Source organism: Gobio gobio (assembly GCF_949357685.1).
Source record: "Gobio gobio genome assembly, chromosome: 9".
NCBI classification, from domain to species: Eukaryota; Metazoa; Chordata; class Actinopteri; order Cypriniformes; family Gobionidae; genus Gobio; species Gobio gobio.
In genome coordinates, this window is record NC_137115.1 from 57,345,356 (window position 1) to 57,366,145 (window position 20,790).

At 44.4% G+C, this 20,790-nt stretch overlaps 1 protein-coding gene across 1 annotated transcript in view; it reads right to left on the reverse strand.

Annotated features, from left to right (window-relative positions):
• thsd4 (thrombospondin type 1 domain containing 4) overlaps positions 1-20,790 on the reverse strand; it is a gene marked incomplete at its 5' end in the record, with an annotated part of 64,421 nt that overhangs the window by 37,657 nt on the left and 5,974 nt on the right. The gene's annotated exons all lie outside the window — the stretch shown is intronic.

Below are 20,790 nucleotides of genomic sequence, written 5' to 3' on the forward strand. Positions count from 1 at the left end.
TTTCAGATTCATCCATATGTCTATGCCTCTCTTTCTCCCAGACACTTACATTTTGCACAAAAAAAAAACACTTTTAAGGAGAAAAAAAATCATCCACTGACTTGCAAAGCTGCTACAGAAACGACTTTTGACTTCGAGGGCCTTGATAGAAATGCAGTGGAGTAAAAAGTACGATATTTGTTTTTCAAATGTAGTGAAGTTAAAGTAAAAGTTTCCCTAAAAAATAATACTTCAGTAAAGTACAGATACTCAAAAAGTGTACTTAAGTACAGAACTCAAGTAAATGTGCTTCCTTACTGTCCACCTCTGGTCACGTGATCAGTTAGTTTGGCTAATGGTTTGGACAGCTTGATCTCTTCTGTCCGTCTGTTTTCATGATGCAGCGGCGGAAGCAGCCATTAATCAGACATCAGTGCGGGAGACGGGGATATATTGCTCTTTTCAGCGCTCCATAAATCCAGGGTTTAGTGAACAGGTGCAGAAAGACGGGAGTGAAAAGACAGGAGAGGAACGAGTGAGGAAAAGAGTGAGAGTTTGGAGCCGGAGACCCTGTGGGAGGCACGGAAACAAACACCCATAATCCCTTGCGGAAGCCAGAGCCAGCGGTCATCTCAACATCTGACCTGCTGTCAAACCTGATTTCCCCTACAATTAGCCTATATTTAACACTTCAGTACAAATAAAGTAACAATTCATGTTATAATAGTTAGTATAATAATAGTTATAATAGCTTTCCTATAGCTCAAACAGTAGAGCATGGCGCTAGCAACGCCAAGGTCATGGGTTCGATTCCCAGGGAAAGGAAGAATTGGCAAAAATGTAAAAAATGTGTACCTTAAATGCAATGTAAGTCGCTTTGGATAAAAGCGTCTGCCAAATGCATAAAAAATAAAAAATAATAATAATAATAATAGTGATTTGATGATCTATAAAAATTCATTGAAAAATGAGCCAATAAGTGTCCCTCTTCCGCCATCTACTGGTTATAGTGCTCATTTCTATTATAATTTAAATGTTGTTAACGTCCGAATGTTATTTTATGATACTCGATACACAAAAGGTGAATAAAAAATAAGGATTCTAGGATATACAGAATTTAACCCAGAAAGAAGTTTTAAATAGTGATTAAAAAAACCCAATTTAATTCAACTCTTTTTATCCAGGCGTTACTCATATTCATTATTCATAGGCGTCGTACGTTATTCCTTGAATGGGCTAGAAAGATCTCGGAGAGGCTAAAAACTGTTGAAATATGACAGATAGGATATGGATATAGTAGCTGTGGCAGTGCGGCTCACCTTATCTAACCACAGTCAGAGTTTAACCATCTATTATATAACAATAAACATTAATTATTACGTGCTTCATAAAATACCGCTTCTATTATACCCATAATCCCTTGCTGAAGCCAGAGCCAGCGGTCAAACCCCGTCCAGCTCCCATCGTCCACACACACACACACACACACACACACACACACACACACACACACACACACACACACACACACACACACACACACACACACACACACACACAGCGGTCAGTGGAGACAGGAGGCAAAGAGTTCGCCAGTAAGTCATCATTTTGGGACTGGACGCAAATATTGTTATCTTTATAGTAGGGATGCACTGAATCCAGATTTTTGGGGTTGGGCCGAATACCGAATCCACTGGTTAAGATTCTGCCGAATCCGAAACCGAATCCCATCCGCAGTCCATTATCACAGTAAGCACATTAATGAAGTAAACAACGTCCACAGCGGTCACTCTAAAAAAAAAGTCTCGTAATCATAAGGGAACCTTTTTTAGTGCTATATAGCACCAATTTTGGTGCTTCAGCGGTTCTTCAGAGGTGCTATATAGCACCTTAGTCAAAGAACCAGTGAAGAACCTCTGAAGAACCCCTGAAGAACCACTGAAGAACCACTGAAGAACCACTGAAGAACCTCTGAAGAACCACTGAAGAACCACTGAAGAACCACTGAAGAACCACTGAAGAACCACTGAAGAACCTCTGAAGAACCACTGAAGAACCTCTGAAGAACCACTGAAGAACCACTGAAGAACCACTGAAGAACCACTGAAGAACCGCTGAAGAACCGCTGAAGAACCACTGATACCCCTTTTCCACCAAGGCAGTGCTAGAGCTAATTCAGAGCCAGAGCTAGTCCCGGTTCATAGTTGGTTCGACTGAGGAGCTTTCTAAGAACCGGTTTGCTTTTCCACGGGCTGAGAGCCACAACAGAGCCATATCTTACGTCACTGTATACGTCTCATCTCTCTCAGCAACGCTAGCGAGGCAGCGGCAGTGTTGCCAAGTATGTGGTTTTGCCGCGGGCTGTTTTTTCATGTCCGCGGGATGAAGCGACCCCAATTATGTGATATTTAGCCCCGGGAATGCGAATTTTAGTGCCAAAAAACACATATTTTACCCCCAAATGTGATTTTACTGGGGAATCCCCCCCTGGAACGCGATTGGGCTTGTTTTGAGTAGCAATTGTTTGTTTGTGCCCCACCCTGGGCACAAACAAATCATTTACTCAGAACTCCTCTTGAAATGAGAATATAAGTGTGCTTACCCCATTTTTTTTAGTAAGAGTGGTTAGTAAGATTTAATCTTAATGAACTACAGTGTTTTCAGGTTATTTATATGACAATATGTAGAAAAATTACCTACCAACATTGTGATTGTCCTTTAGGTTAATCATTTGAAATAATAAAAACAATATGATGTTCAAACTTTTGACTACTTTCTTTAATAACTACATAACACAATACTTGTACTTTTACTTTCAGTACTTGAGTAGTACATTTTAAAATAAACTACTTGCAATACTTAAGTACAAAAAATGTTGAATACTTTAGTACTTCTACTTAAGTGTGGTGCTTAAAGAGCACTTCAACTTCTACTCAAGTCACTTTTTTGATAAGGAACTTGTACTTTTACTCAAGTATGTGTCTCTAGTACTTTATACATCTCTGCTCCAGACTAACACACATCACTTAGACATGTTACTTATAAAAATAATCATACAAGGTATGGATTGAGGTAGGCCTGGTATCTTTATTTGACAAAAAAACTATTCCGGTTCTTCAAAGCTTCAAACGGATTCAGTGTATTTTCGTTTTGTCATCTTAATTTGGTAATTATTTAAGTTAACAATATTTAGTGTAGGCCTATTTATTTTATTCTTTTTATTTATATTTGATCTGATCTGTGCTGATGTTTGCATGGTAAAATAAACCTGTGAAAAAAGTGTCTTTTTAACGGCTCGCAGACACTCGTCAATCGTATTTTTATTTAATGTCAATTCAATATTATAATCTTACCAGTTAACGGTTAATAATCGGATAATGAGCAGCGGTTGTCATTGGGAAATTTAACCAAAATGAGCATCCAATTTAATTTAATTTTAATTAAAGGTCCCATGGCATGACAATTTCATTTTCTGAGGTTTTTCAACATTAATATGAGTTCCCCTAGCCTGTATATGGTCCTCAAGTGGCTAGAAATGTTGATGGGTGTAAAGCGAGTTCTGGCTGTCTCTCTCTGCCTTTGAGAAAATGAAGCTCAGATGAGCTGGTCTGGAATTTTCCTGTTATGACATCATACCAGGAAAGGTTACCTCCCCTTCCTCTGCAACATAATCTAACACTCATTTCAAATGCAAAGATGTCAGCCAATCACAACAGTGGGCGTTTTCACTGAAGTCTCACAGCAGACACGCCCCTTGCATTCAGCCAGAGGGGTAATAACAGTATAGAAAAAATGCCTTTTATTTCTAAATTATGACATTTATTGATGTAAAAATCATACTAACAATATAAGTACACCTCAGGAAACATAAAATAATAGAAAAATGCCATGCCATGGGACCTTTAAGAATAGGCAACATTATGCCAGAATGACTTTCCTTCCTTTGCCGTAGCTGAAGTTGCTGCATTGGCTGTTGTCTGTAGATTCCCTCATGCACTCGTATTCTTTCGGATGTTTTAACAGCGGCTGTTGTTTAGGGCCCTTGCCACCACGAGACAAATCAGCATTGCAAACTGAACATGAAGCTCGACTTGAATCGCCATCTTTTGACTGAGAGCACTGCCCAAAACACGAGTTCTGTTCATGAGTGTTCCATTTTCACGTTCTCACTATGCTCCACCTAGTGAACACCTTCCCATAATCAACGTCGCGACCAGCGGAGGCGCGCAGTGCAAGTCTAGGGTTCGGTTCGGTGGAAAAAAATTCTACGTTTCGGCAGGAACCGAACCCCGTCAAAAAGCCCAATATTCGGCCGAATCCGAACCCGAATCCTGGATTCGGTGCATCCCTACTTTATAGTTCATAAACCAAGTGCAATGCAAAGCGTGGGATGCAGTGGGGTAAAGTGCGCCGCCACTGGACTCTAGAGCAGTGGAGACGTGTTCTCTGAGTGACCAATCACGCTTCTCCGTCTGACAATCCCATGGACGAGTCTGGGTTTGGCGGTTGCCAGGACAACAAGACTTGCCTGACTGCATTGTGCCAAGTGTAAAGTTTGGTGGCTGGGGGATTATGGGGTGGGGTTGTTTTTCAGGGGTTAGTTCAAAGGAAAGGAACTCTTAATGCTTCACCAAGACATTTTGGACAATTTCATGCTCCCAACTTTGTGGGCCCAGTTTGGGGACGGCCCCTTCCTGTCCCAGCTTGACTGACCAGTGCACAAAGCATCTCCATAAAGACATGGATGAGGAGTTTGGTGTCAAGTCAACTTTATTTATATAGCGCTTTTAACAATGTCTCAGAGCAGCTTCACAGTGTTAAACAGGAAAATAATGCAGCATAATTTTATTCAGCTGTACAGCCGTTCAGGAGAAAACAGTGATGTCATCAGTTCATTTCAATTATCATACAGTGACAGTGTGGGCTTTAGATCAGTAATTAGATCAGTAATTTAGTTTATATGGTTAATTTAGTTTAATAATTAGATTTATTTGGATATTTAGTTGAAAAATGTAGTGTCCCCAACTGAGCAAGCCAAGCCAGAGGCAACAGTGGCAGAAACCCAAACCCCATCAGGAGCAGAATGGAGGAAAATAAACCTTGGAGAAACCAGGCTCAGTCGGGGGGGCAGTTCTCCTCTGGCCAATTAACAAGCAGCGTATTATTATTATTCTGGCAACTTTACAGGTCAGAGGTTATAATAGATCGGAATAATCGAAATATCAGAGGCCACATGCTGGAGACGGGTTTATTGAGGATGCCGTGACGATGAGGCAGTTTCAGGGGGAGGATAATCACGGTCTCTCACACACTTCAGGGTCATGTGTTGGTCATGTGTCGGTCATGTGTTGGTCATGTGTCGGTCATGTGTTGGTCATGTGTCGGTCATGTGTCGGTCATGTGTCGGTCATGAGTCGGTCATGTGTTGGTCATTTGTTGGTCATGCGTTGATCATGCGTTGGTCATGTGTTGATCATGTGTTGGTCATGTGTTGGTCATGTGTTGATCATGTGTTGGTCATGTGTTGGTCATGTGTTGGTCATGTGTTGATCATGTGTTGGTCATGTGTTGATCATGTGTTGATAATGTGTTGGTCATGTGTTGATCATGTGTTGGTCATGTGTTGGTCATGTGTTGGTCATGTGTTGATCATGTGTTGATCATGTGTGGGTCATGTGTTGATCATGTGTTGGTCATGTGTTGGTCATGCGTTGATCATGCGTTGGTCATGCGTTGGTCATGTGGTGGTCATGTGTTGGTCATGTGTTGGTCATGTGTTGATCATGTGTTGGTCATGTGTTGGTCATGTGTTGGTCATGTGTTGATCATGTGTTGATAATGTGTTGGTCATGTGTTGATCATGTGTTGGTCATGTGTTGGTCATGTGTTGGTCATGTGTTGATCATGTGTTGGTCATGTGTTGGTCATGTGTTGATCATGTGTTGATCATGTGTTGGTCATGTGTTGGTCATGTGTTGATCATGTGTTGGTCATGTGTTGGTCATGTGTTGATCATGTGTTGGTCATGCGTTGGTCATGTGGTGGTCATGTGTTGATCATGTGTTGATCATGTGTTGGTCATGTGGTGGTCATGTGTTGGTCATGTGTTGATCATGTGTTGGTCATGTGTTGGTCATGCGTTGGTCATGTGGTGGTTATGTGTTGATCATGTGTTGGTCATGTGGTGGTCATGCGTTGGTCATGTGTTGGTCATGTGTTGGTCATGTGTTGGTCATGTGGTGGTCATGCGTTGGTCATGTGTTGGTCATGTGTTGGTCATGTGTTGGTCATGCGTTGGTCATGTGTTGGTCATGTGTTGGTCATGTGTTGGTCATGCGTTGGTCATGTGTTGGTCATGTGTTGGTCATGTGTTGGTCATGCGTTGGTCATGTGTTGGTCATGCGTTGGTCATGTGTTGGTCATGCGTTGGTCATGTGTTGGTCATGTGGTGGTCATGCGTTGGTCATGTGGTGGTCATGTGTGGGTCATGTGTTGGTCATGTGTTGGTCATGTCTGGGTGCAGGTCCACCATCTGATCTGGATACGTGTGGAGGAACTGGACTGGCCTGCACAGAGTCCTGACCTAAACCCGATAGAACACCTTTGGGATGAATTAGAGCGGAGACTGAGAGCCAGGCCTTCTCGTCCAACATCAGTGCCTGATAAACACACTCCTAAACCATGAGGAAAGCCTTCTCAGAAGAGCTGAAGCTGTTAGAGCTGCGAAGGGTGGCCGACTCCATATTAAACCCAAATGGGATGGCATTAAAGCTCATGTGCATGTGAAGGAGGAGTCACAACACTTGGCAATGCAGTATAATTCTTGTTCTGGAAGCAAATATAGTCAACGCTCCGAACCGCTGAATCGACTCACTGATTCATAACGCTCTGAACCACTGAATTGACTCGCTGATTCATAACACTCCAAACCACTGAATCGACTCACTGATTCATAATGCTCTGAACCGCTGAATCGACTCACTGATTCATAACGCTTCAAACCGCTGAATTGACTCGCTGATTCATAACGCTCCAAACCGCTGAATCGACTCGCTGATTCATAACGTTCCAAACTGCTGAATCGACTCACTGATTCATAACGCTCTGAACTGCTGAATCGACTCACTGATTCATAACACTCTGAACCGCTGAATCGACTCGCTGATTCATAACGCTCCAAACTGCTGAATCGACTCACTGATTCATAACACTCTGAACCGCTGAATCGACTCGCTGATTCATAAAGCTCCGAACCGCTGAATCGACTCATTGATTCATAACGCTTCGAAGCTTCATGAGGCAGTGTTTTGAAATCGTCATCACTATATTAGTTGTTATTTAGGGTTTTTTTGCGCACAGAAACTATTCTCGTCTTCATAAAGTTATTGTAGAGCCGCTGTAGTGAGATGGACTTTGTAACTTTAGTCTTTAGTGTCTTTTAAGGGTCTTGAGGGTGTAAAGTTGAGCCAATGGAGGCCTTTCAGAGCATCAGATTTACACTAAAATATCTTCATTTGTGTCTGAAGATGAACGGAGGTCTGACGGGTGTCCAACCACATGAGGCTCAGCCATTAATCACACAATTTACATTTTTGGGTGAACTAACCCTTTAAAGGGATATTTAGTCTGATCAAAATCCATTCCGACACAAAACACAAACGATGGTAATGACTTTCAGACGTGCAAGTAGGAATTTCCCAGGACGACCTGAATCAGGTCATGTCGTTCCCAGAGCTGTTCTCTCTCTGTGGGGCATCCGGCCGGTTTGGCACCCGGAGAAACACCAAAACACGGATTTCAACATTCCTAAAATTCCCTTCAGACTCGCCGCTGAATGACATCTGACGGTGTTTCTGAGATTTTTAGTGGATGTGTGAAGCAGATTCTCCTCTAGCTCTAGTTCAGCTGGAGATGATGAGTGAGTGTGTTCTGCGTGTAAACCTCATCCTCATGCAGATGTGGACAGCTGGACGCATGACGGCCCTCAAACACCAGACCTCTCGAGTTTCAGACCCAATGTAAATGTGACGGGATCAGCGTCTCTCTCTCGTCTGATATGTAATATCCTCTCTGAAGTGCATCTACAGTAAAAGCTCTTTGAACCGACTGGGCGGCTCGGGTTTGTGGTTCACCAGCGAGAATGAAGCTGGCAGCGGGAAAGACGCAGGCGAACTGACCCAACGGCTACGGTTACAGGCGAACTGGGATATTTTACACCCCATAATGGGCGAATTCAGACAAAAGCACCTTCACACAGAAAGAACACAAAACAATGCTCTCGATGGATCACACGCTCTCGGAAATCATTCTGAAGTTATTGATATTTCAAGCCCTCCACTGAACCATCACAATTATTATTCAAACAAAGCAGCTCTTTGTGTGTGTGTGTGTGTGTGTGTGTGTGTGTGTGTGTGTGTGATTCATTCACCTAGATCAGGGGTTTTCAAACTGGGGTCCTCCAGAAGGTTCTAAGCGGTCCCCAGAAAATTTAAAAGAATAAAAAGAATAAGCAAAAATGTTTAAAGTCTACCGAACAATCTAACTTTTTAATTTCTAAATGTTTCTCTCATTTCTTGCTGTATACATACTTTCCAGAATTGCACTCTAAAAAATGCTGGATTGAAAATGGACTAACCCAGCAATTGGGTTAAATGTTTGCTTAAAACAACCCAATCGCGGGGTTAAAACAACCCAATTGCTGGGTTAGGCCATTTTCAGCCCAACTTGGGTTGTTTTTAACCCAGCATTTTTTAGAGTGTGGATATGTTTGCGCGCAGTATGTAAGCTGCTTACATACATTTATTGTGAAGGTTGCTTAAACAAATAATTTTTAATTGAAAATATTCTTCTTCAGGTTTATACATCCAATATTAGGTATAGCCAATTTAAGTTTGGAAACAATATGTTGCATTTATAATGTCACACTTACTATTCATCTATATTAGGGCTGTCAAAAGATTAATCGCATCCAAAATAAAAGTTTGTGTTTACATAATATATGTGTGTGTACTCTGTTAATTATTATTTATATATAAACACACACACATTCATGTATATATTTAAGAAATATTTGCATGTATAAACTGTATATACATTTATATAATCTATAATATATATATAAATATAAATGTTTTATATATAAAAATAATATTTTTTTCTTAAATATGTACATGATGTGTGTGTATTTATATATCAATAATAATTAACAGAGTACACACACATATATTATGTAAACACAAACTTTTATTTTGGATGCGATTAATCGCGATTAATCTTTTGACAGCCCTAATATAGATATATATATAGAGAGAGAGAGATTTTAGGAAGGAAGTCCCTCATAAAAGGTTCATTATATTTGGGGGTCCTTGGCATCATAAAGTTTGAAAACCCCTGACCTAGATCTTGTTTATACTGCAAATTCACATTGTAACGTCTGTGATAAATAAGCGCAGTTGCTAGTGTCTTAAAGTCTTCCTTCAGATGAAATCCGACATCTGCTGCGCTGAGCCTCCACAGTTCCCACGATGCACTGGGCTGAGCGAGCCAGGAGCTTATGGACAGACTGGAAGCCTTTCAATCGCCACTTTCCATCCAGCGCAGCGCTTCACTCTCAGAGCCAACGAACAGACACGAGCAGCTCTCAGATCAGTCAATCTGCCGACGGCAGCGAAACATCACAATCTGTGTCGTGGATTTATAAAAGGAGTATATCATGACATCATTACGAATAACTGACGCATGAAGATGTAAAATATAACAAAGCATGTTATAAAAGGCTTTATACGGCCTTAAAGGGTTAGTTCACCCAAAAATGTAACTTCTGTCATTAATGACTGAGCCTCATGTGGTTGGACACCCGTCAGACCTCCGTTCATCTTCAGACACAAATGAAGATATTTTAGTGTAAATCTGATGCTCTGAAAGGCCTCCATTGGCTCAACTTTACACTCTCAAGACCCTTAAAAGACACTAAAGACTAAAGTTACAAAGTCCATCTCACTACAGCGGCTCTACAATAACTTTATGAAGACGAGAATAGTTTCTGTGCGCAAAAAACCCTAAATAACGACTTATATAGAGATGACGATTTCAAAACACGGCCTCATGAAGCTTTGATGCGTTATGAATCAGTGAGTCGATTCATGATTCGGATCGCGTGTCAAACTGCTGAAATCACGTGACTTTGGCGATCCAAACCGCTGAATCGACTCACTGATTCATAACGCTCCAAACCGCTGAATTGACTCGCTGATTCATAATGCTCCGAACCGCTGAATCGACTCGCTGATTCATAACGCTCCGAACTGCTGAATCGACTCGCAGAATCATAACGCTCCGAACCGCTGAATCGACTCACTGATTCATAACGCTCCAAACCGCTGAATCGACTCACTGATTCATAACGCTCCGAACCACTGAATCGAATCACTGATTAATAACGCTCTGAACCGCTGAATCGACTCACTGATTCATAACGCTCCAAACCGCTGAATTGACTCACTGATTCATAATGCTCAGAACCGCTGAATCGACTCACTGATTCATAATGCTTCGAAGCTTCATGATGCAGTGTTTTGAAAACGTCATCTCTATATAAGTCGTTATTTAGGGTTTTTTGCGCACAGAAACTATTCTCGTCTTCATAAAGTTATTGTAGAGCCGCTGTAGTGAGATGGACTTTGTAACTTTAGTCTTTAGTGTCTTTTAAGGGTCTTGAGAGTGTAAAGTTGAGCCAATGGAGGCCTTTCAGAGCATCAGATTTACACTAAAATATCTTCATTTGTGTCTGAAGATGAACGGAGGTCTGACGGGTGTCCAACCACATGAGGCTCAGTCATTAATGACACAATTTACATTTTTGGTTGAACTAACCCTTTTAAGGGGTGATGAATTGAGAAATCAACTTTCCCTTGGAGCCTTTGATATATACAAGTTAATGGTGATATACGAATATCCTGTAAGCCTCAGAGCTGAAAACGTCCTTGTTAGTCAAAGAAAAGCTTTTATTGACACCAGGCCCAGAAAACCAGAGATCTCAGAATATGTCGACCAATGACGTCACAGAACGTCCGCCTCAAGCCCCGCCCACCGACTCGTGGAGGTAAACGAGTCGAGCGATAAACATGCGGTTCCAGCTCACGTGTGTAAGACGCAGTGTTTGTTCGCTTCATTTAACCGCGGATTCGTTTGTAAACGAGACACAGATGGAGACTGGATCTGCAGACATATTGAGATTAAAACACAACGCTGTGCTTCTGGATCCGTCAGGAACGCTACAACACACTGATGTGAGTAAAACATGTGTTTATGTGTGTTGGTGTTGCATTATTACAGATGGTTTGATATCTATTGATTATACACCTCAGCACGCGCTCACAGGCTGGAGAAGCTGCTATTGGTTCATTCGGGATCAGACTTTGACTTGTAACGTTATGGGACTTTTTTAAAAGCCCAACGTCCCGGGGCTGTGTGTTTTTCAGATGGGCTACCAAAACGTATCACCGGCCTGCCGACGGGCTATCTTAAATAGTGAAATAACATTCCTTTCTTGACCGCGTGGCCAAGTAATAAAAAAATTACATTCCAATGAAGAGATGAACCATTGTGTTTGTTTGATAAAGATATTTTCCGAGTCCTGTGATCGATTCTCCAGACGCTGTCAAAACAATCCCCACATGCACTGAGAGGAGCTGAAGCTCATTAAATATGCAAATCTTATCCAATCCTAGCCGTGGGCGTTTACTTCCAAGTCTTCAGTGCGACACGCCCATCAAAACACAGCGTTTCTCAGAGAGCCTCAAAACCAGGGCAGAAAATAGCCTATTACTTATCATTATGATGTTTCTGAATGTAAAAACCACACAGACGTCATAAGTTGACCTCAGACAACAGTATAAACAAATGAAAAAGCCAGTTCATGACCCCTTTAAAAACACGAAGTCAAGTGCTAATAATATGAAAATACAGAGCGTTTTTTGGGTTAAATCTACAAATCAGTAATGATGAAGTAGCCTGTGATAATGTATTGAACCGGAAAACCTCATATAAGTAAGTAATTAAGTCTGAAAATACTCTTATAGCCCTGTTTCAGTTGTTCATGGTCAGTTCTCATTCCTGCTCGTGTCCCGCCTGTGATCTCCTCCGTGTTTATTTTGATTTAAGGACTGTTTATTGTTTGGTTACTGCATTGTTTCGTCGTGCTCTTCACACAGTAGGGCTGCACGATATTTAGCTTTAGCATCGATATTGCGATGTGCGCACTGATCATCAACTGGTCAAGGTTGAGGTGCAGGCCAGTCCAGTTCCTCCACACCAAACTCCTCATCCATGTCTTTATGGAGACGCATTGTGCACTGGTCAGTCAAGCTGGGACAGGAAGGGTCCGTCCACAAACTGGTCCCACAAAGTTGGGCGCATGAAATTGTCCAAAATGTCTTGGTGAAGCATTAAGAGTTCCTTTCATTTGAACTAACCCCTGAAAAACAACCCCACCCCATAATCCCCCCTCCACCAAACTTTACACTCGGCACAATGCAGTCAGGCAAGTCCCGTTCCCCTGGCAACCGCCAAACCCAGACTCGTCCATGGGATTGTCAGACAGAGAAGCGTGATTGGTCACTCAGAGAACACGTCTCCACTGCTCTAGGGTCCAGTGGTGGCGCACTTTACCCCACTGCATCCCACGCTTTGCATTGCACTTGGTGATGTAAGGCTTGGATGAGCTGCTCGGCCATGGAAACCCATTCCATGAAGCTCTACACACTGTTCTTGAGCTCATCTGAAGGCCACAGAAGTTTGGAGGTCTGGAGCTCTTGACTCTGCAGAAAGTTGGCCACTTCTGAGACCCTCAGCATGCGATGACCCCACTCTGTGACCCTCAGCATGCGCTGACCCCACTCTGTGACCCTCAGCATGCGCTGACCCCACTCTGTGACCCTCAGCATGCGCTGACCCCGCTCTGTGACCCTCAGCATGCGCTGACCCCACTTTGTGACCCTCAGCATGCGCTGACCCCACTCTGTGACCCTCAGCATGCGCTGACCCCACTCTGTGACCCTCAGCATGCGCTGACACCACTCTGTGACCCTCAGCATGCGCTGACCCCACTCTGTGACCCTCAGCATGTGCTGACCCCGCTCTGTGACCCTCAGCATGTGCTGACCCCGCTCTGTGACCCTCAGCATGAGCTGACCCCGCTCTGTGACCCTCAGCATGCGCTGACCCCGCTCTGTGACCCTCAGCATGCGCTGACCCCACTCTGTGACCCTCAGCATGCGCTGACCCCACTCTGTGACCCTCAGCATGCGCTGACCCCACTCTGTGACCCTCAGCATGCGCTGACCCCGCTCTGTGACCCTCAGCATGCGCTGACCCCACTCTGTGACCCTCAGCATGCGCTGACCCCACTCTGTGACCCTCAGCATGCGCTGACCCCACTCTGTGACCCTCAGCATGCGCTGACCCCGCTCTGTGACCCTCAGCATGCGCTGACCCCACTTTGTGACCCTCAGCATGCGCTGACCCCACTCTGTGACCCTCAGCATGCGCTGACCCCGCTCTGTGACCCTCAGCATGCGCTGACCCCACTCTGTGACCCTCAGCATGCGCTGACCCCACTCTGTGACCCTCAGCATGCGCTGACCCCGCTCTGTGAGTGCTGTTGTTCCCAATTGCTTCCACTTTGTTATAATCCCACTAACAGTTGAGCGTGGAATACATCTGACAAAATATCTAAACAATGATAACCAAAATTAAAATGAAAACAAAATCGAATTCAAAATATTAACAAAACTATAATAGTATTGCTAAAATAACACTGCCTCATGTGTGTATGGAAACCCGACAGCAAGTCACAGAGAACATATATTTTACAGCAGTCTAAACACACGGTGTGTGTGTGTGTGTGTGTGTGTGTGTGTGTGTGTGTGTGTGTCTGGAGCATTCCTGTAGAGGTTCATGTGGACCCCATGTGGAGGACGAGACTGTGGGGATTTAAGAGTGTAACCGCGAGATAACAGCCACTGTTTTACCAGTGGAGCCACTTTAATCACCTTCAGACTGCAAAACTAGGGGTTCTTTTGTTACAATGCTTTGGCGTTGTTGCATGCAAACACAAACATGCCAAAAATATCCTTTACATTATAAACCGTCCCACTTTTCTCCAGATGACGAAAGCACAGAGGTGGACAGTAACTAAGCACATTTACTTAAGTACACTTTTTGAGTATCTGTACTTTCCTTGAGTGGTATTTTTTCTGGAAACTTATGACTTTTACTTCACTACATTTGAAAGACAAATATCGTACTTTTTACTCCACTACATTTCTATCAAGGCCCTCGAAGTAGAAAGTCGTAGCCGTTTCAAAAGATAGTGGATGATTTGTTTTCTTCTTTAAAACGTGATTCGTTGTTTTTTGTGCAGAAAGCCTATCAGTAATCACTCTTGTAGGATCACATGAAGTTCAATGATTTCCAAGTACTTTTTTGAACACTAATCAATTGATGGTAAAATAGACGGCGGCAGTTCCAGACGCGCAAACATAGTCATACTGAAAAGTACAAATCCAGAAGAGCAGACGTGGATAAGTGTGAAAGTGCACAGAAAGCTGCCTCTCAGACGCCAGAACACAAGAACTGAAGTTTAGTTCTACTAATTCTACTAAAATCTTATTATAGTCAATTAAAACTAGACTAAAACTAAACAATTCAGATGCCTAAAATGTTACAGTCAAAATACTATGACTAAAACTAAGTCGAAATTTGCTGTCAAAATGAACATTGGTATGAAATATGGTTGGTCAAATGATTTTTATAGATTTACCCGTCAAGTTGCGACAGCCTTGAGGATCCAGCGCTAACACATAGCTAACGCTCCACAATGATGTTAGTTAGCGTGCAAAAGCGTAGTTGAGCTAATAATGTTAACTGAAGTCCTTTCAGAAATGTTTTTTACATAATCCTGTCAAATAAACAGAAAGTAGAAACCTTTCTTTTCTAGTATGATTTTGACTTTGATAAGAGCTTTGTAACCTTTAAGCAAGTATTTAAATGAGTTGAAGGTGTGAAGGTGTGCTAGCATGACTGCCTTAAACCCCCATGATGGAGCAGCGCATTCATACAACAATAATTAAATAATGCGTTTACTTTTACTTTTGATATTTAAAGCTCCACTGTGTGATATTTTCCCCCATCTAGTGGTGAACTGGTTTATGACAATCCAGTGAATATTAGTTTCTGTTCCTCTCGTTTTAACTCCTACGGTGGCTGATTTAGTCCAAGATTAACGTGGCTTCCAACTCGACCTCGTCCACATTGGACACGGAGCCATCGAGTGTTAAAACGCCAAAGGCCAAGCTTGAATTTACGGGAATGTCCCTCTTTGGCTAATGTACTTTCAAGATGGAGGAGCAACATGGCGACCCGCATTCAAACCCTCACCCGTATGTGTTTACAATGGCATATTATAAACTTACCAGAATACTTTATTACTTGAAAGAAGTAAATATACATTAATGAGCACATATATTTTTGAGTGTTTTTAGCTAAGAATAAACTAAAAAAGTTACACAGTGTAGCTTTAAGTACTTTTAAAAGCAAGTACTTCTGTACTTTTACTTAAGTAAAAATGACAACTTTCACTTGTAGTGGAGTAATGTTTAACCAATAGTACTTTTACTTTTACTCAAGTAATGGAGTTGTGTACTTTCTCCACCTCTGCGAAAGCATAAGAGATGGCTGGACTGTTAAAGACCGAACCGGGAGATTTACGGCATGAGGGAAACGTCCGTCTGTCTGCGGAAACGAGCGCTGAGGTCGAGGTTATGAGTGTAAACACACAGCGGCCGCCCGTAAAGCCGCTGAAATAGCCAGCGGTGGCACTGGGTTCCTCACAGCTGGCACAAACACACAAACACCCTTCTTTCATCTCGCAGATCCTGTTATTAAAAAAGCCCAGCGATGACATTTAAACGGCCGTTTCTGCAGCGTTTGACATGTTAATGATGGGAGGGGAAGCACTGTAGGAAGTGGCCTCAGAAACCATCTGTGCGCATTATTCACACTCCCTCTCAAGGACACGCGTTTAACCTGCTAATGAACACAATAAACCACAATCACGGCTCCATTAAGTGAGTGAAATACTGTTCAAACGAAAGGCGATTCATCCACGATTACTTTCTATTTATTGATGGATCTCGATGGACTCAAATCAAAAGATCAGATTCACAGCAGATTCAAAAACAGTTCTTAAAACTCCTAAAACAGCCCTAAACTAAAGACTAAAGTGTGCAGAACTCGACTGATAACAGTCCAGCTAAAGAGAAAAGATGTTAATGGTAATTTCCCAGAAAGCAAACACACAGACCTGCATCCACGGCTTCCCCAGGACACGCATCTGCAGACAGACGAGCAGCAGCGGAGCGACGGCAGACAGCATCATGACACACACACACACACACACACACACACACACACACGCACACGCGTGTCGCTCTCTGTGTGAATGTGTCGTCCTCCCGGAGCGAGGTCACATGAGCCGCTGCGGCTCCCGCACAACCAGTGTCTCTCTGAACGACACACACATGTGAAAGCTGAGCTGCTGGAGGAGGAGGAACAGTGGGAACGGAGAGAGAGAGAGAGAGAGAGAGAGAGAGAGAGAGAGAGAGAGAGAGAGAGAGAGAGAGAGAGAGAGAGAGAGAGAGAGAGAGAGAGAGAGAGAGAGAGAGAGAGAGAGAGAGACAGAGAGAGAGAGAGAGAGAGAGAGAGAGAGAGAGAGAGATGAAGTGGGAAGTTTGAGGATGACAGACAGAAACACACTGCCAGCTGCTCTGACTGAACTGTGGAGGCGCAGAACAATGGTGTCTATATGGTTTATATGTGATTACCGTGTTCAAAAACAATGAATTGTTATGTCCAAGACACATGGTATCATTGTGGTACTGTCTGAAAAAACATGGTATTAACATACAGTAGCTCATGTGCAATCAAAAAAAGTAAGCAACATCCTGACAACCACCCATAACACCTTAGCAACCACACACCCTGGTAACCACATAGCAACATTCTGACAACCACTCAGAACACCCTAGCAACCACACAGCAACACCCTGACAACCACCCAGAACACCTTAGCAAACCCCTGGAAACCACACAGCAACACCCTAACAACCACACAGCAAGACCATGACAACCACTCAGAACACCCTTGCAAAACCCTGGCAACCTCCCAACAACACCCTGAAAAAAATGCAGCAACACCCTGACAACCACCCAGAACACCCTAGCAACCACAGAGCAACACGCTGACAACCACTCACACCTTAGCAAACCCCTGGAAACCACACAGCAACACACTAACAACCACATAGCAACACGCTGACAACCACTCAGAACACCCTAGCAACCACACAGCAACACCCTGACAACCACCCAGAACACCTTAGCAAACCCCTGGAAACCACAGAGCAACGCCATAACAACCACGCAGCAAGACCATGACAACCACTCAGAACACCCTTGCAAAACCCTGGCAACCTCCCATTAACACCTTGAAAACCATGCAGCAACACCCTGACAACCACCCAGAACAGCCTAGCAACCACAGAGCAACACGCTGACAACCACTCAGAACACCCTAGCAACCACACAGCAACACCCTGACAACCACCCAGAACACCTTAGCAAACCCCTGGAAACCACACAGCAACACACTAACAACCACATAGCAACACGCTGACAACCACTCAGAACACCCTAGCAACCACACAGCAACACCCTGACAACCACCCAGAACACCTTAGCAAACCCCTGGAAACCACAGAGCAACGCCCTAACAACCACACAGCAAGACCATGACAACCACTCAGAACACCCTTGCAAAACCCTGGCAACCTCCCAACAACACCTTGAAAACCATGCAGCAACACCCTGACAACCACCCAGAACACCCTAGCAACCACATAGCAACACGCTGACAACCACTCAGAACACCCAGGCAAAACCCTGATAACCACACAGCAACATCCTGACAACTACCCTGAACACCTTAGCCAAATCATGGAAACCACACAGCAACACCCTAACAACCATGCAGCAATACCATGACAACCACACGAAACACCCTGACAACCACCCAGAACACCCTAGCAACCACACATCAACACCCTAACAACCACTCAGAACACCCTAGCAGTCTCATAGCAACACCCTGACAACCACTCAGAACACCCTGACAACCACTACACCCTTGCACCACACAGCAACACGCTGGTCATAGAGCAAGATCCTGGCAACACCACACACTGAACCTCCACCCAGCAGCTCAGAGGCAGAGGAACCACACACTCTTCAGAATCACTGACGCTGCTCCAGAGGAAATGCTTGCAGCATCATTTCAATTTCAAATGAGTGAAACTAGAATCCCAACATTATCATGTGTGATGTAAAGCGTGCGGACGTTAGTGGAGCACACACACACACACACACACACACACACACACACACACACACACACACACACACACACACACACACACACACACACACACACACACACACACACACACACACACTCCCCCTGCCCCTAAACCTACCCGTCACACACACACACACACACACACACACACACACTGCCCCTGCCCCTAAACCTACCCGTCACACACACACACACACACACACACACTGCCCCTGCCCCTAAACCTACCCTTCACACACACACACACACACACACACACACACACACACACACACACACACTGCCCCTGCCCCTAAACCTACCCGTCACACACACACACACACACACACACACTGCCCCTGCCCCTAAACCTACCCGTCACTCACACACACACACACACACACACACACACACACACACACACACACACACTGCCCCTGCCCCTAAACCTACCCGTCACACATACACACACACACACACACACACACACACACACACACACACACTGCCCCTAAACCTACCCATCACACACACACACACACACACACACACACACACACACACACACACACTGCCCCTGCCCCTAAACGTACCCATCACACACACACACACACACACACACACACACACACACACACACACACTGCCCCTGCCACTAAACGTACCCATCACACACACACACACACACACACACACACACACACACACACACACACACACACACACACACACACACACACACACACTGCCCCTGCCACTAAATGTACCCATCACACACACACACACACACACACACACACACACACACACACATACACACACACACACACACTGCCCCTGCCACTAAACCTACCGATCACACACACACACACACACACTGCCCCTGCCCCTAAACCTACCCATCACACACACACACACACACACACACACTGCCCCTGCCCCTAAACCTACCCATCACACACACACACACACACACACACACACACTGCCCCTGCCCCTAAACCTACCCATCACACACACACACACACTGCCCCTGCCCCTAAACCTACCCATCACACACACACACACACACACACACACACACACTGCCCCTGCCCCTAAACCTACCCATCACACACACACACACACACACACACACACTGCCCCTGCCCCTAAACCTACCCATCACACACACACACACACACACACACACACACACACTGCCCCTAAACCTACCCATCACACACACACACTGCCCCTGCCCCTAAACCTACCCATCACACACACACACACACACACACACACACACACACACACACACACACACACACACACACACACTGCCCCTAAACCTACCCATCACACACACACACACACACACACACACACACACACACACACACTGCCCCTGCCCCTAAACCTACCCATCACACACACACACACACACACTGCCCCTGCCCCTAAACCTACCCATCACACACACACACACACACACACACACACACACACACACACTGCCCCTGCCCCTAAACCTACCCATCACACACACACACACACACACACACACACACACACACACACACACACTGTGCAGTTCACTTTCTGTGAAAAAAACCTTGTTCTGTGATTTATAAGCATTTTGAAAAGTGAGGACATGGGGAACGTCCTCATATTTCACCCTCTTTTTGTAATACCCATGTCATTATACACATTTGTGTCCTGATATTTCACAAAAACATGCCCACACACACACACACACAGACCCTCTCACACACTCACACACACTCACACAGACCCTCTCACGCACACACACACACACACACACAGACCCTCTCACACACTTACACACACACACAGACCCTCTCTCACACACACACACACACACACACACACACACAGACCCTCTCTCACACACACACACACACACACACACACACACACACACACACACACACACACACACACACACACACACACACACACAGACCCTCTCACATCCATAACTCATCATATTTACGGGAATGCGTTTGGCAGATGCTTTGATCCCCAGAGGCTCCCATTGGATTAAAGGCATATATTATATCAGCTCATGCATTCCCTGGGACTCGAACCTGCCGCCGCTGACATCAATCACACCAGTGTTATTATAGCCCAGCGTTACAGGAACACACCACTGCACACTTACACACTGTAAGGTCCTCATTTACAACACCCTGGCAACCACCCACAACACCCTAGCAATCACACACAACACCCTAACAACCACATAGCAACACCCTGGCAACCACACACACAACACCCTAGCAATCACACACAACACCCTAACAACCACATAGCAACACCCTGGCAACCACCCTCAACACCCTAGCAACCACATAGCA